The following is a 20,622-nucleotide window of genomic DNA, read 5'->3' as shown; positions in this document are numbered from 1 at the left end:
AAAAAACAACATAAAACAGGTCAGGACTGTTACACCTCTTCACGGTTACAGACCCAACAACATTATATAGTAGCTCCTCTTCATGGTTACAGACCCAACAACATTATATAGTAGCTCCTCTTCATGGTTACAGACCCAACAACATTATATAGTAGCTCCTCTTCATGGTTACAGACCCAACAACATTATATAGTAGCTCCTCTTCATGGTTACAGACCCAACAGCATTATATAGTAGCTCCTCTTCATGGTTACAGACCCAACAACATTATATAGTATCCCTTCTTCATGGTTACAGACCCAACAACATTATATAGTATCCCCTCTTCACGGTTACAGACCCAACAACATTATATAGTAGCTCCTCTTCACGGTTACAGACCCAACAACATTATATAGTATCCCCTCTTCACGGTTACAGACCCAACAACATTATATAGTAGCTCCTCTTCACGGTTACAGACCCAACAACATTATATAGTAGCTCCTCTTCACTGTTACAGACCCAACAACATTATATAGTATCCCCTCCTCATGGTTACAGACCCAACAACATTATATAGTATCCCTCCTCATGGTTACAGACCCAACAACATTATATAGTATCCCCTCCTCATGGTTACAGACCCAACAACATTATATAGTATCCCCTCCTCATGGTTACAGACCCAACAACATTGTATAGTATCCCCTCTTCACGGTTACAGACCCAACAACATTATATAGTATCCCCTCTTCACGGTTACAGACCCAACAACATTATATAGTAGCTCCTCTTCACGGTTACAGACCCAACAACATTATATAGTATCCCCTCCTCACGGTTACAGACCCAACAACATTATATAGTATCCCCTCCTCATGGTTACAGACCCAACAACATTATATAGTATCCCCTCTTCATGGTTACAGACCCAACAACATTATATAGTATCCTCTCCTCATGGTTACAGACCCAACAACATTATATAGTATCCCCTCTTCATGGTTACAGACCCAACAACATTATATAGTATCCCCTCTTCACGGTTACAGACCCAACAACATTATATAGTAGCTCCTCTTCACGGTTACAGACCCAACAACATTATATAGTATCCCCTCCTCATGGTTACAGACCCAACAACATTATATAGTAGCTCCTCTTCATGGTTACAGACCCAACAACATTATATAGTAGCTCCTCTTCATGGTTACAGACCCAACAACATTATATAGTATCCCCTCTTCACGGTTACAGACCCAACAACATTATATAGTATCCCCTCTTCACGGTTACAGACCCAACAACATTATATAGTATCCCCTCTTCACGGGTACAGACCCAACAACATTATATAGTAGCTCCTCTTCACGGTTACAGACCCAACAACATTATATAGTAGCTCCTCTTCACGGTTACAGACCCAACAACATTATATAGTATCCCCTCCTCATGGTTATAGACCCAACAACATTATATAGTATCCCCTCCTCACGGTTACAGACCCAACAACATTATATAGTATCCCCTCCTCACGGTTACAGACCCAACAACATTATATAGTAGCTCCTCTTCATGGTTGCAGACCCAACAACATTATATAGTAGCTCCTCTTCATGGTTACAGACCCAACAACATTATATAGTATCCCCTCTTCACGGTTACAGACCCAACAACATTATATAGTATCCCCTCTTCACGGTTACAGACCCAACAACATTATATAGTATCCCCTCCTCATGGTTACAGACCCAACAACATTATATAGTATCCCCTCTTCACGGTTACAGACCCAACAACATTATATAGTAGCTCCTCTTCACGGTTACAGACCCAACAACATTATATAGTATCCCCTCCTCATGGTTACAGACCCAACAACATTATATAGTATCCCCTCTTCACGGTTACAGACCCAACAACATTATATAGTATCCCCTCTTCACGGTTACAGACCCAACAACATTATATAGTAGCTCCTCTTCACGGTTACAGACCCAACAACATTATATAGTAGCTCCTCTTCACGGTTACAGACCCAACAACATTATATAGTATCCCCTCCTCATGGTTATAGACCCAACAACATTATATAGTATCCCCTCCTCACGGTTACAGACCCAACAACATTATATAGTATCCCCTCCTCATGGTTACAGACCCAACAACATTATATAGTAGCTCCTCTTCATGGTTACAGACCCAACAACATTATATAGTAGCTCCTCTTCATGGTTACAGACCCAACAACATTATATAGTATCCCCTCTTCACGGTTACAGACCCAACAACATTATATAGTATCCCCTCTTCACGGTTACAGACCCAACAACATTATATAGTATCCCCTCCTCATGGTTACAGACCCAACAACATTATATAGTAGCTCCTCTTCATGGTTACAGACCCAACAACATTATATAGTAGCTCCTCTTCATGGTTACAGACCCAACAACATTATATTTTAGCTCCTCTTCATGGTTACAGACCCAACAACATTATATAGTAGCTCCTCTTCATGGTTACAGACCCAACAACATTATATAGTAGCTCCTCTTCATGGTTACAGACCCAACAACATTATATAGTAGCTCCTCTTCATGGTTACAGACCCAACAACATTATATAGTAGCTCCTCTTCATGGTTACAGACCCAACAACATTATATAGTAGCTCCTCTTCATGGTTACAGACCCAACAGCATTATATAGTAGCTCCTCCTCATGGTTACAGACCCAACAACATTATATAGTATCCCTTCTTCATGGTTACAGACCCAACAACATTATATAGTATCCCCTCTTCACAGTTACAGACCCAACAACATTATATAGTAGCTCCTCTTCACGGTTACAGACCCAACAACATTATATAGTATCCCCTCATGGTTACAGACCCAACAACATTATATAGTATCCCCTCTTCATGGTTACAGACCCAACAACATTATATAGTATCCCCTCCTCATGGTTACAGACCCAACAACATTAAATAGTAGCTCCTCTTCATGGTTACAGACCCAGCAACATTATATAGTATCCCCTCTTCACGGTTACAGACCCAACAACATTATTTAGTAGCTCCTCTTCACGGTTACAGACCCAACAACATTATATAGTAGCTCCTCTTCATGGTTACAGACCCAACAACATTATATAGTAGCTCCTCTTCACGGTTACAGACCCAACAACATTATATAGTAGCTCCTCTTCACTGTTACAGACCCAACAACATTATATAGTATCCCCTCCTCATGGTTACAGACCCAACAACATTATATAGTATCCCTCCTCATGGTTACAGACCCAACAACATTATATATTATCCCCTCCTCATGGTTACAGACCCAACAACATTATATAGTATCCCCTCCTCATGGTTACAGACCCAACAACATTATATAGTATCCCCTCCTCATGGTTACAGACCCAACAACATTATATAGTATCCCCTCCTCATGGTTACAGACCCAACAACATTATATAGTATCCCCTCTTCACGGTTACAGACCCAACAACATTATATAGTATCCCCTCTTCACGGTTACAGACCCAACAACATTATATAGTAGCTCCTCTTCACGGTTACAGACCCAACAACATTATATAGTATCCCCTCCTCATGGTTACAGACCCAACAACATTATATAGTATCCCCTCCTCACGGTTACAGACCCAACAACATTATATAGTATCCCCTCCTCATGGTTACAGACCCAACAACATTATATAGTATCCCCTCTTCACGGTTACAGACCCAACAACATTATATAGTATCCCCTCCTCATGGTTACAGACCCAACAACATTATATAGTATCCCCTCTTCATGGTTACAGACCCAACAACATTATATAGTATCCCCTCTTCACGGTTACAGACCCAACAACATTATATAGTAGCTCCTCTTCACGGTTACAGACCCAACAACATTATATAGTATCCCCTCCTCATGGTTACAGACCCAACAACATTATATAGTATCCCCTCCTCACGGTTACAGACCCAACAACATTATATAGTATCCCCTCTTCATGGTTACAGACCCAACAACATTATATAGTATCCCCTCCTCATGGTTACAGACCCAACAACATTATATAGAATCCCTCCTCATGGTTACAGACCCAACAACATTATATAGTAGCTCCTCTTCACGGTTACAGACCCAACAACATTATATAGTATCCCTCCTCATGGTTACAGACCCAACAACATTATATAGTATCCCCTCCTCATGGTGATAGACCCAACAACATTATATAGTATCCCCTCCTCATGGTTACAGACCCAACAACATTATATAGTAGCCCCTCTTCATGGTTACAGACCCAACAACATTATATAGTATCCCCTCCTCATGGTTACAGACCCAACAACATTATATAGAATCCCTCCTCATGGTTACAGACCCAACAACATTATATAGTAGCTCCTCTTCACGGTTACAGACCCAACAACATTATATAGTATCCCTCCTCATGGTTACAGACCCAACAACATTATATAGTATCCCCTCCTCATGGTGATAGACCCAACAACATTATATAGTATCCCCTCCTCATGGTTACAGACCCAACAACATTATATAGTAGCCCCTCTTCACGGTTACAGACCCAACAACATTATATAGTATCCCCTCCTCATGGTTATAGACCCAACAACATTATATAGTATCCCCTCTTCACAGTTACAGACCCAACAACATTATATAGTAGCTCCTCTTCATGGTTACAGAACCAACAACATTATATAGTATCCCCTCCTCATGGTTACAGACCCAACAACATTATATAGTATCCCCTCCTCACGGTTACAGACCCAACAACATTATATAGTATCCCCTCCTCATGGTTACAGACCCAACAACATTATATAGTATCCCTCCTCATGGTTACAGACCCAACAACATTATATAGTATCCCCTCCTCATGGTTACAGACCCAACAACATTATATAGTATCCCCTCCTCATGGTTACAGACCCAACAACATTATATTGTAGCTCCTCTTCATGGTTACAGACCCAACAACATTATATAGTATCCCCTCTTCACGGTTACAGACCCAACAACATTATATAGTAGCTCCTCTTCACGGTTACAGACCCAACAACATTATATAGTAGCTCCTCTTCACGGTTACAGACCCAACAACATTATATAGTAGCTCCTCTTCACGGTTACAGACCCAACAACATTATATAGTAGCTCCTCTTCATGGTTACAGACCCAACAACATTATATAGTAGCTCCACTTCACGGTTACAGACCCAACAACATTATATAGTAGCTCCTCTTCACGGTTACAGACCCAACAACATTATATAGTATCCCCTCTTCACGGTTACAGACCCAACAACATTATATAGTATCCCCTCTTCACGGTTACAGACCCAACAACATTATATAGTATCCACTCTTCACGGTTACAGACCCAACAACATTATATAGTAGCTCCTCTTCACGGTTACAGACCCAACAACATTATATAGTATCCCCTCCTCATGGTTACAGACCCAACAACATTATATAGTATCCCCTCCTCACGGTTACAGACCCAACAACATTATATAGTATCCCCTCCTCATGGTTACAGACCCAACAACATTATATAGTATCCCCTCTTCATGGTTACAGACCCAACAACATTATATAGTATCCCCTCCTCATGGTTACAGACCCAACAACATTATATAGTATCCCCTCTTCATGGTTACAGACCCAACAACATTATATAGTATCCCCTCTTCACGGTTACAGACCCAACAACATTATATAGTAGCTCCTCCTCATGGTTACAGACCCAACAACATTATATAGTATCCCCTCCTCACGGTTACAGACCCAACAACATTATATAGTATCCCCTCTTCATGGTTACAGCCCCAACAACATTATTTAGTATCCCCTCCTCATGGTTACAGACCCAACAACATTATATAGAATCCCTCCTCATGGTTACAGACTCAACAACATTATATAGTAGCTCCTCTTCACGGTTACAGCCCCAACAACATTATTTAGTATCCCCTCCTCATGGTTACAGACCCAACAACATTATATAGTATCCCCTCCTCACGGTTACAGACCCAACAACATTATATAGTATCCCCTCTTCATGGTTACAGCCCCAACAACATTATTTAGTATCCCCTCCTCATGGTTACAGACCCAACAACATTATATAGAATCCCTCCTCATGGTTACAGACTCAACAACATTATATAGTAGCTCCTCTTCACGGTTACAGACCCAACAACATTATATAGTATCCCCTCTTCACGGTTACAGACCCAACAACATTATATAGTAGCTCCTCTTCATGGTTACAGAACCAACAACATTATATAGTATCCCCTCCTCATGGTTACAGACCCAACAACATTATATAGTATCCCCTCCTCACAGTCACAGACACAACAACATTATATAGTATCCCCTCCTCATGGTTACAGACCCAACAACATTATATAGTATCCCTCCTCATGGTTACAGACCCAACAACATTATATAGTATCCCCTCCTCATGGTTACAGACCCAACAACATTATATAGTATCCCCTCCTCATGGTTACAGACCCAACAACATTATATAGTATCTCCTCCTCATGGTTACAGACCCAACAACATTATATAGTATCCCCTCCTCATGGTTACAGACCCAACAACATTATATAGTATCCCCTCCTCACGGTTACAGACCCAACAACATTATATAGTATCCCCTCCTCATGGTTACAGACCCAACAACATTATATAGTATCCCCTCCTCATGGTTACAGACCCAACAACATTATATAGTATCCCCTCTTCATGGTTACAGACCCAACAACATTATATAGTATCCCCTCCTCATGGTTACAGACCCAACAACATTATATAGTATCCCCTCCTCATGGTTACAGACCCAACAACATTATATAGTATCCCCTCCTCATGGTTACAGACCCAACAACATTATATAGTATCCCCTCTTCACGGTTACAGACCCAACAACATTATATAGTATCCCCTCCTCATGGTTACAGACCCAACAACATTATATAGTATCCCCTCTTCATGGTTACAGACCCAACAACATTATATAGTATCCCCTCTTCACGGTTACAGACCCAACAACATTATATAGTAGCTCCTCTTCACGGTTACAGACCCAACAACATTATATAGTATCCCCTCCTCATGGTTACAGACCCAACAACATTATATAGTATCCCCTCCTCACGGTTACAGACCCAACAACATTATATAGTATCCCCTCTTCATGGTTACAGACCCAACAACATTATATAGTATCCCCTCCTCATGGTTACAGACCCAACAACATTATATAGAATCCCTCCTCATGGTTACAGACCCAACAACATTATATAGTAGCTCCTCTTCACGGTTACAGACCCAACAACATTATATAGTATCCCTCCTCATGGTTACAGACCCAACAACATTATATAGTATCCCCTCCTCATGGTGATAGACCCAACAACATTATATAGTATCCCCTCCTCATGGTTACAGACCCAACAACATTATATAGTATCCCCTCTTCACAGTTACAGACCCAACAACATTATATAGTAGCTCCTCTTCATGGTTACAGACCCAACAACATTATATAGTATCCCCTCTTCACGGTTACAGACCCAACAACATTATATAGTATCCCCTCTTCACGGTTACAGACCCAACAACATTATATAGTATCCCCTCTTCACGGTTACAGACCCAACAACATTATATAGTAGCTCCTCTTCACGGTTACAGACCCAACAACATTATATAGTAGCTCCTCTTCACGGTTACAGACCCAACAACATTATATAGTATCCCCTCCTCATGGTTATAGACCCAACAACATTATATAGTATCCCCTCCTCACGGTTACAGACCCAACAACATTATATAGTATCCCCTCCTCATGGTTACAGACCCAACAACATTATATAGTAGCTCCTCTTCATGGTTACAGACCCAACAACATTATATAGTAGCTCCTCTTCATGGTTACAGACCCAACAACATTATATAGTATCCCCTCTTCACGGTTACAGACCCAACAACATTATATAGTATCCCCTCTTCACGGTTACAGACCCAACAACATTATATAGTATCCCCTCATCATGGTTACAGACCCAACAACATTATATAGTATCCCCTCTTCACGGTTACAGACCCAACAACATTATATAGTATCCCCTCCTCATGGTTACAGACCCAACAACATTATATAGTAGCTCCTCTTCATGGTTACAGACCCAACAACATTATATAGTAGCTCCTCTTCATGGTTACAGACCCAACAACATTATATAGTATCCCCTCTTCACGGTTACAGACCCAACAACATTATATAGTATCCCCTCTTCACGGTTACAGACCCAACAACATTATATAGTATCCCCTCTTCACGGTTACAGACCCAACAACATTATATAGTAGTTCCTCTTCACGGTTACAGACCCAACAACATTATATAGTAGCTCCTCTTCACGGTTACAGACCCAACAACATTATATAGTATCCCCTCCTCATGGTTATAGACCCAACAACATTATATAGTATCCCCTCCTCACGGTTACAGACCCAACAACATTATATAGTATCCCCTCCTCATGGTTACAGACCCAACAACATTATATAGTAGCTCCTCTTCATGGTTACAGACCCAACAACATTATATAGTAGCTCCTCTTCATGGTTACAGACCCAACAACATTATATAGTATCCCCTCTTCACGGTTACAGACCCAACAACATTATATAGTATCCCCTCTTCACGGTTACAGACCCAACAACATTATATAGTATCCCCTCCTCATGGTTACAGACCCAACAACATTATATAGTAGCTCCTCTTCATGGTTACAGACCCAACAACATTATATAGTAGCTCCTCTTCATGGTTACAGACCCAACAACATTATATTTTAGCTCCTCTTCATGGTTACAGACCCAACAACATTATATAGTAGCTCCTCTTCATGGTTACAGACCCAACAACATTATATAGTAGCTCCTCTTCATGGTTACAGACCCAACAACATTATATAGTAGCTCCTCTTCATGGTTACAGACCCAACAGCATTATATAGTAGCTCCTCTTCATGGTTACAGACCCAACAACATTATATAGTATCCCTTCTTCATGGTTACAGACCCAACAACATTATATAGTATCCCCTCTTCACAGTTACAGACCCAACAACATTATGTAGTTGCTCCTCTTCACGGTTACAGACCCAACAACATTATATAGTATCCCCTCCTCATGGTTACAGACCCAACAACATTATATAGTATCCCCTCTTCATGGTTACAGACCCAACAACATTATATAGTATCCCCTCCTCATGGTTACAGACCCAACAACATTTAATAGTAGCTCCTCTTCATGGTTACAGACCCAGCAACATTATATAGTATCCCCTCTTCACGGTTACAGACCCAACAACATTATATAGTAGCTCCCCTTCACGGTTACAGACCCAACAACATTATATAGTAGCTCCTCTTCATGGTTACAGACCCAACAACATTATATAGTAGCTCCTCTTCACGGTTACAGACCCAACAACATTATATACTAGCTCCTCTTCACTGTTACAGACCCAACAACATTATATAGTATCCCCTCCTCATGGTTACAGACCCAACAACATTATATAGTATCCCTCCTCATGGTTACAGACCCAACAACATTATATATTATCCCCTCCTCATGGTTACACACCCAACAACATTATATAGTATCCCCTCCTCATGGTTACAGACCCAACAACATTATATAGTATCCCCTCCTCATGGTTACAGACCCAACAACATTATATAGTATCCCCTCCTCATGGTTACAGACCCAACAACATTATATAGTATCCCCTCTTCACGGTTACAGACCCAACAACATTATATAGTATCCCCTCTTCACGGTTACAGACCCAACAACATTATATAGTAGCTCCTCTTCACGGTTACAGACCCAACAACATTATATAGTATCCCCTCCTCATGGTTACAGACCCAACAACATTATATAGTATCCCCTCCTCACGGTTACAGACCCAACAACATTATATAGTATCCCCTCCTCATGGTTACAGACCCAACAACATTATATAGTATCCCCTCTTCCCGGTTACAGACCCAACAACATTATATAGTATCCCCTCCTCATGGTTACAGACCCAACAACATTATATAGTATCCCCTCTTCATGGTTACAGACCCAACAACATTATATAGTATCCCCTCTTCACGGTTACAGACCCAACAACATTATATAGTAGCTCCTCTTCACGGTTACAGACCCAACAACATTATATAGTATCCCCTCCTCATGGTTACAGACCCAACAACATTATATAGTATCCCCTCCTCACGGTTACAGACCCAACAACATTATATAGTATCCCCTCTTCATGGTTACAGACCCAACAACATTATATAGTATCCCCTCCTCATGGTTACAGACCCAACAACATTATATAGAATCCCTCCTCATGGTTACAGACCCAACAACATTATATAGTAGCTTCTCTTCACGGTTACAGACCCAACAACATTATATAGTATCCCTCCTCATGGTTACAGACCCAACAACATTATATAGTATCCCCTCCTCATGGTGATAGACCCAACAACATTATATAGTATCCCCTCCTCATGGTTACAGACCCAACAACATTATATAGTAGCCCCTCTTCACGGTTACAGACCCAACAACATTATATAGTATCCCCTCTTCACGGTTACAGACCCAACAACATTATATAGTAGCTCCTCTTCACGGTTACAGACCCAACAACATTATATAGTAGCTCCTCTTCACGGTTACAGACCCAACAACATTATATAGTATCCCCTCCTCATGGTTACAGACCCAACAACATTATATAGTATCCCCTCTTCACGGTTACAGACCCAACAACATTATATAGTATCCCCTCCTCATGGTTACAGACCCAACAACATTATATAGTATCCCCTCCTCATGGTGATAGACCCAACAACATTATATAGTATCCCCTCCTCATGGTTACAGACCGAACAACATTATATAGTATCCCCTCTTCACAGTTACAGACCCAACAACATTATATAGTTGCTCCTCTTCACGGTTACAGACCCAACAACATTATATAGTATCCCCTCCTCATGGTTACAGACCCAACAACATTATATAGTATCCCCTCTTCATGGTTACAGACCCAACAACATTATATAGTATCCCCTCCTCATGGTTACAGACCCAACAACATTTAATAGTAGCTCCTCTTCATGGTTACAGACCCAGCAACATTATATAGTATCCCCTCTTCACGGTTACAGACCCAACAACATTATATAGTAGCTCCCCTTCACGGTTACAGACCCAACAACATTATATAGTAGCTCCTCTTCATGGTTACAGACCCAACAACATTATATAGTAGCTCCTCTTCACGGTTACAGACCCAACAACATTATATACTAGCTCCTCTTCACTGTTACAGACCCAACAACATTATATAGTATCCCCTCCTCATGGTTACAGACCCAACAACATTATATAGTATCCCTCCTCATGGTTACAGACCCAACAACATTATATAGTATCCCCTCCTCATGGTGATAGACCCAACAACATTATATAGTATCCCCTCCTCATGGTTACAGACCCAACAACATTATATAGTATCCCCTCTTCACAGTTACAGACCCAACAACATTATATAGTAGCTCCTCTTCATGGTTACAGACCCAACAACATTATATAGTATCCCCTCTTCACGGTTACAGACCCAACAACATTATATAGTATCCCCTCTTCACGGTTACAGACCCAACAACATTATATAGTATCCCCTCTTCACGGTTACAGACCCAACAACATTATATAGTAGCTCCTCTTCACGGTTACAGACCCAACAACATTATATAGTAGCTCCTCTTCACGGTTACAGACCCAACAACATTATATAGTATCCCCTCCTCATGGTTATAGACCCAACAACATTATATAGTATCCCCTCCTCACGGTTACAGACCCAACAACATTATATAGTATCCCCTCCTCATGGTTACAGACCCAACAACATTATATAGTAGCTCCTCTTCATGGTTACAGACCCAACAACATTATATAGTAGCTCCTCTTCATGGTTACAGACCCAACAACATTATATAGTATCCCCTCTTCACGGTTACAGACCCAACAACATTATATAGTATCCCCTCTTCACGGTTACAGACCCAACAACATTATATAGTATCCCCTCATCATGGTTACAGACCCAACAACATTATATAGTATCCCCTCTTCACGGTTACAGACCCAACAACATTATATAGTATCCCCTCCTCATGGTTACAGACCCAACAACATTATATAGTAGCTCCTCTTCATGGTTACAGACCCAACAACATTATATAGTAGCTCCTCTTCATGGTTACAGACCCAACAACATTATATAGTATCCCCTCTTCACGGTTACAGACCCAACAACATTATATAGTATCCCCTCTTCACGGTTACAGACCCAACAACATTATATAGTATCCCCTCTTCACGGTTACAGACCCAACAACATTATATAGTAGTTCCTCTTCACGGTTACAGACCCAACAACATTATATAGTAGCTCCTCTTCACGGTTACAGACCCAACAACATTATATAGTATCCCCTCCTCATGGTTATAGACCCAACAACATTATATAGTATCCCCTCCTCACGGTTACAGACCCAACAACATTATATAGTATCCCCTCCTCATGGTTACAGACCCAACAACATTATATAGTAGCTCCTCTTCATGGTTACAGACCCAACAACATTATATAGTAGCTCCTCTTCATGGTTACAGACCCAACAACATTATATAGTATCCCCTCTTCACGGTTACAGACCCAACAACATTATATAGTATCCCCTCTTCACGGTTACAGACCCAACAACATTATATAGTATCCCCTCCTCATGGTTACAGACCCAACAACATTATATAGTAGCTCCTCTTCATGGTTACAGACCCAACAACATTATATAGTAGCTCCTCTTCATGGTTACAGACCCAACAACATTATATTTTAGCTCCTCTTCATGGTTACAGACCCAACAACATTATATAGTAGCTCCTCTTCATGGTTACAGACCCAACAACATTATATAGTAGCTCCTCTTCATGGTTACAGACCCAACAACATTATATAGTAGCTCCTCTTCATGGTTACAGACCCAACAGCATTATATAGTAGCTCCTCTTCATGGTTACAGACCCAACAACATTATATAGTATCCCTTCTTCATGGTTACAGACCCAACAACATTATATAGTATCCCCTCTTCACAGTTACAGACCCAACAACATTATATAGTTGCTCCTCTTCACGGTTACAGACCCAACAACATTATATAGTATCCCCTCCTCATGGTTACAGACCCAACAACATTATATAGTATCCCCTCTTCATGGTTACAGACCCAACAACATTATATAGTATCCCCTCCTCATGGTTACAGACCCAACAACATTTAATAGTAGCTCCTCTTCATGGTTACAGACCCAGCAACATTATATAGTATCCCCTCTTCACGGTTACAGACCCAACAACATTATATAGTAGCTCCCCTTCACGGTTACAGACCCAACAACATTATATAGTAGCTCCTCTTCATGGTTACAGACCCAACAACATTATATAGTAGCTCCTCTTCACGGTTACAGACCCAACAACATTATATACTAGCTCCTCTTCACTGTTACAGACCCAACAACATTATATAGTATCCCCTCCTCATGGTTACAGACCCAACAACATTATATAGTATCCCTCCTCATGGTTACAGACCCAACAACATTATATATTATCCCCTCCTCATGGTTACACACCCAACAACATTATATAGTATCCCCTCCTCATGGTTACAGACCCAACAACATTATATAGTATCCCCTCCTCATGGTTACAGACCCAACAACATTATATAGTATCCCCTCCTCATGGTTACAGACCCAACAACATTATATAGTATCCCCTCTTCACGGTTACAGACCCAACAACATTATATAGTATCCCCTCTTCACGGTTACAGACCCAACAACATTATATAGTAGCTCCTCTTCACGGTTACAGACCCAACAACATTATATAGTATCCCCTCCTCATGGTTACAGACCCAACAACATTATATAGTATCCCCTCCTCATGGTGATAGACCCAACAACATTATATAGTATCCCCTCCTCATGGTTACAGACCCAACAACATTATATAGTAGCCCCTCTTCACGGTTACAGACCCAACAACATTATATAGTATCCCCTCTTCACGGTTACAGACCCAACAACATTATATAGTAGCTCCTCTTCACGGTTACAGACCCAACAACATTATATAGTAGCTCCTCTTCACGGTTACAGACCCAACAACATTATATAGTATCCCCTCCTCATGGTTACAGACCCAACAACATTATATAGTATCCCCTCTTCACGGTTACAGACCCAACAACATTATATAGTATCCCCTCCTCATGGTTACAGACCCAACAACATTATATAGTATCCCCTCCTCATGGTGATAGACCCAACAACATTATATAGTATCCCCTCCTCATGGTTACAGACCGAACAACATTATATAGTATCCCCTCTTCACAGTTACAGACCCAACAACATTATATAGTTGCTCCTCTTCACGGTTACAGACCCAACAACATTATATAGTATCCCCTCCTCATGGTTACAGACCCAACAACATTATATAGTATCCCCTCTTCATGGTTACAGACCCAACAACATTATATAGTATCCCCTCCTCATGGTTACAGACCCAACAACATTTAATAGTAGCTCCTCTTCATGGTTACAGACCCAGCAACATTATATAGTATCCCCTCTTCACGGTTACAGACCCAACAACATTATATAGTAGCTCCCCTTCACGGTTACAGACCCAACAACATTATATAGTAGCTCCTCTTCATGGTTACAGACCCAACAACATTATATAGTAGCTCCTCTTCACGGTTACAGACCCAACAACATTATATACTAGCTCCTCTTCACTGTTACAGACCCAACAACATTATATAGTATCCCCTCCTCATGGTTACAGACCCAACAACATTATATAGTATCCCTCCTCATGGTTACAGACCCAACAACATTATATATTATCCCCTCCTCATGGTTACACACCCAACAACATTATATAGTATCCCCTCCTCATGGTTACAGACCCAACAACATTATATAGTATCCCCTCCTCATGGTTACAGACCCAACAACATTATATAGTATCCCCTCCTCATGGTTACAGACCCAACAACATTATATAGTATCCCCTCTTCACGGTTACAGACCCAACAACATTATATAGTATCCCCTCTTCACGGTTACAGACCCAACAACATTATATAGTAGCTCCTCTTCACGGTTACAGACCCAACAACATTATATAGTATCCCCTCCTCATGGTTACAGACCCAACAACATTATATAGTATCCCCTCCTCACGGTTACAGACCCAACAACATTATATAGTATCCCCTCCTCATGGTTACAGACCCAACAACATTATATAGTATCCCCTCTTCCCGGTTACAGACCCAACAACATTATATAGTATCCCCTCCTCATGGTTACAGACCCAACAACATTATATAGTATCCCCTCTTCATGGTTACAGACCCAACAACATTATATAGTATCCCCTCTTCACGGTTACAGACCCAACAACATTATATAGTAGCTCCTCTTCACGGTTACAGACCCAACAACATTATATAGTATCCCCTCCTCATGGTTACAGACCCAACAACATTATATAGTATCCCCTCCTCACGGTTACAGACCCAACAACATTATATAGTATCCCCTCTTCATGGTTACAGACCCAACAACATTATATAGTATCCCCTCCTCATGGTTACAGACCCAACAACATTATATAGAATCCCTCCTCATGGTTACAGACCCAACAACATTATATAGTAGCTTCTCTTCACGGTTACAGACCCAACAACATTATATAGTATCCCTCCTCATGGTTACAGACCCAACAACATTATATAGTATCCCCTCCTCATGGTGATAGACCCAACAACATTATATAGTATCCCCTCCTCATGGTTACAGACCCAACAACATTATATAGTAGCCCCTCTTCACGGTTACAGACCCAACAACATTATATAGTATCCCCTCTTCACGGTTACAGACCCAACAACATTATATAGTAGCTCCTCTTCACGGTTACAGACCCAACAACATTATATAGTAGCTCCTCTTCACGGTTACAGACCCAACAACATTATATAGTATCCCCTCCTCATGGTTACAGACCCAACAACATTATATAGTATCCCCTCTTCACGGTTACAGACCCAACAACATTATATAGTATCCCCTCCTCATGGTTACAGACCCAACAACATTATATAGTATCCCCTCCTCATGGTGATAGACCCAACAACATTATATAGTATCCCCTCCTCATGGTTACAGACCCAACAACATTATATAGTATCCCCTCCTCACGGTTACAGACCCAACAACATTATATAGTATCCCCTCTTCATGGTTACAGCCCCAACAACATTATATAGTATCCCCTCCTCATGGTTACAGACCCAACAACATTATATAGAATCCCTCCTCATGGTTACAGACTCAACAACATTATATAGTAGCTCCTCTTCACGGTTACAGACCCAACAACATTATATAGTATCCCTCCTCATGGTTACAGACCCAACAACATTATATAGTATCCCCTCCTCATGGTGATAGACCCAACAACATTATATAGTATCCCCTCCTCATGGTTACAGACCCAACAACATTATATAGTATCCCCTCCTCACGGTTACAGACCCAACAACATTATATAGTATCCCCTCTTCATGGTTACAGCCCCAACAACATTATATAGTATCCCCTCCTCATGGTTACAGACCCAACAACATTATATAGAATCCCTCCTCATGGTTACAGACTCAACAACATTATATAGTAGCTCCTCTTCACGGTTACAGACCCAACAACATTATATAGTATCCCCTCCTCATGGTTACAGACCCAACAACATTATATAGTATCCCCTCCTCACGGTTACAGACCCAACAACATTATATAGTATCCCCTCTTCATGGTTACAGACCCAACAACATTATATAGTATCCCCTCCTCATGGTTACAGACCCAACAACATTATATAGAATCCCTCCTCATGGTTACAGACCCAACAACATTATATAGTAGCTCCTCTTCACGGTTACAGACCCAACAACATTATATAGTATCCCTCCTCATGGTTACAGACCCAACAACATTATATAGTATCCCCTCCTCATGGTGATAGACCCAACAACATTATATAGTATCCCCTCCTCATGGTTACAGACCCAACAACATTATATAGTAGCCCCTCTTCACGGTTACAGACCCAACAACATTATATAGTATCCCCTCCTCATGGTTATAGACCCAACAACATTATATAGTATCCCCTCTTCACAGTTACAGACCCAACAACATTATATAGTAGCTCCTCTTCATGGTTACAGAACCAACAACATTATATAGTATCCCCTCCTCATGGTTACAGACCCAACAACATTATATAGTATCCCCTCCTCACGGTTACAGACCCAACAACATTATATAGTATCCCCTCCTCATGGTTACAGACCCAACAACATTATATAGTATCCCTCCTCATGGTTACAGACCCAACAACATTATATAGTATCCCCTCCTCATGGTTACAGACCCAACAACATTATATAGTATCCCCTCCTCATGGTTACAGACCCAACAACATTACATTGTAGCTCCTCTTCATGGTTACAGACCCAACAACATTATATAGTATCCCCTCTTCACGGTTACAGACCCAACAACATTATATAGTAGCTCCTCTTCACGGTTACAGACCCAACAACATTATATAGTAGCTCCTCTTCACGGTTACAGACCCAACAACATTATATAGTATCCCCTCCTCATGGTTACAGACCCAACAACATTATATAGTATCCCCTCTTCACGGTTACAGACCCAACAACATTATATAGTATCCCCTCCTCATGGTTACAGACCCAACAACATTATATAGTATCCCCTCCTCATGGTTACAGACCCAACAACATTATATAGTATCCCCTCCTCATGGTGATAGACCCAACAACATTATATAGTATCCCCTCCTCATGGTTACAGACCCAACAACATTATATAGTATCCCCTCCTCACGGTTACAGACCCAACAACATTATATAGTATCCCCTCTTCATGGTTACAGCCCCAACAACATTATATAGTATCCCCTCCTCATGGTTACAGACCCAACAACATTATATAGAATCCCTCCTCATGGTTACAGACTCAACAACATTATATAGTAGCTCCTCTTCACGGTTACAGACCCAACAACATTATATAGTATCCCTCCTCATGGTTACAGACCCAACAACATTATATAGTATCCCCTCCTCATGGTGATAGACCCAACAACATTATATAGTATCCCCTCCTCATGGTTACAGACCCAACAACATTATATAGTAGCCCCTCTTCACGGTTACAGACCCAACAACATTATATAGTATCCCCTCCTCATGGTTATAGACCCAACAACATTATATAGTATCCCCTCTTCACGGTTACAGACCCAACAACATTATATAGTAGCTCCTCTTCATGGTTACAGAACCAACAACATTATATAGTATCCCCTCCTCATGGTTACAGACCCAACAACATTATATAGTATCCCTCCTCATGGTTACAGACCCAACAACATTATATAGTATCCCCTCCTCATGGTTACAGACCCAACAACATTATATAGTATCCCCTCCTCATGGTTACAGACCCAACAACATTATATAGTATCTCCTCCTCATGGTTACAGACCCAACAACATTATATAGTATCCCCTCCTCATGGTTACAGACCCAACAACATTATATAGTATCCCCTCCTCATGGTTACAGACCCAACAACATTATATAGTATCCCCTCTTCACGGTTACAGACCCAACAACATTATATAGTATCCCCTCCTCATGGTTACAGACCCAACAACATTATATAGTATCCCCTCCTCATGGTTACAGACCCAACAACATTATATAGTATCCCCTCTTCACGGTTACAGACCCAACAACATTATATAGTATCCCCTCCTCATGGTTACAGACCCAACAACATTATATAGTATCCCCTCTTCATGGTTACAGACCCAACAACATTATATAGTATCCCCTCTTCACGGTTACAGACCCAACAACATTATATAGTAGCTCCTCTTCACGGTTACAGACCCAACAACATTATATAGTATCCCCTCCTCATGGTTACAGACCCAACAACATTATATAGTATCCCCTCCTCACGGTTACAGACCCAACAACATTATATAGTATCCCCTCTTCATGGTTACAGACCCAACAACATTATATAGTATCCCCTCCTCATGGTTACAGACCCAACAACATTATATAGAATCCCTCCTCATGGTTACAGACCCAACAACATTATATAGTAGCTCCTCTTCACGGTTACAGACCCAACAACATTATATAGTATCCCTCCTCATGGTTACAGACCCAACAACATTATATAGTATCCCCTCCTCATGGTGATAGACCCAACAACATTATATAGTATCCCCTCCTCATGGTTACAGACCCAACAACATTATATAGTAGCTCCTCTTCATGGTTACAGACCCAACAACATTATATAGTATCCCCTCTTCACGGTTACAGACCCAACAACATTATATAGTATCCCCTCTTCACGGTTACAGACCCAACAACATTATATAGTATCCCCTCTTCACGGTTACAGACCCAACAACATTATATAGTAGCTCCTCTTCACGGTTACAGACCCAACAACATTATATAGTAGCTCCTCTTCACGGTTACAGACCCAACAACATTATATAGTATCCCCTCCTCATGGTTATAGACCCAACAACATTATATAGTATCCCCTCCTCACGGTTACAGACCCAACAACATTATATAGTATCCCCTCCTCATGGTTACAGACCCAACAACATTATATAGTAGCTCCTCTTCATGGTTACAGACCCAACAACATTATATAGTAGCTCCTCTTCATGGTTACAGACCCAACAACATTATATAGTATCCCCTCTTCACGGTTACAGACCCAACAACATTATATAGTATCCCCTCTTCACGGTTACAGACCCAACAACATTATATAGTATCCCCTCCTCATGGTTACAGACCCAACAACATTATATAGTATCCCCTCTTCACGGTTACAGACCCAACAACATTATATAGTAGCTCCTCTTCACGGTTACAGACCCAACAACATTATATAGTATCCCCTCCTCATGGTTACAGACCCAACAACATTATATAGTAGCTCCTCTTCATGGTTACAGACCCAACAACATTATATAGTAGCTCCTCTTCATGGTTACAGACCCAACAACATTATATAGTATCCCCTCTTCACGGTTACAGACCCAACAACATTATATAGTATCCCCTCTTCACGGTTACAGACCCAACAACATTATATAGTATCCCCTCTTCACGGTTACAGACCCAACAACATTATATAGTAGTTCCTCTTCACGGTTACAGACCCAACAACATTATATAGTAGC

This window comes from Salvelinus fontinalis, chromosome 20 (genome assembly GCF_029448725.1).
Source record: "Salvelinus fontinalis isolate EN_2023a chromosome 20, ASM2944872v1, whole genome shotgun sequence".
Lineage (NCBI taxonomy): Eukaryota > Metazoa > Chordata > Actinopteri > Salmoniformes > Salmonidae > Salvelinus > Salvelinus fontinalis.
Note: the sequence above shows the minus strand (reverse complement) of the source record.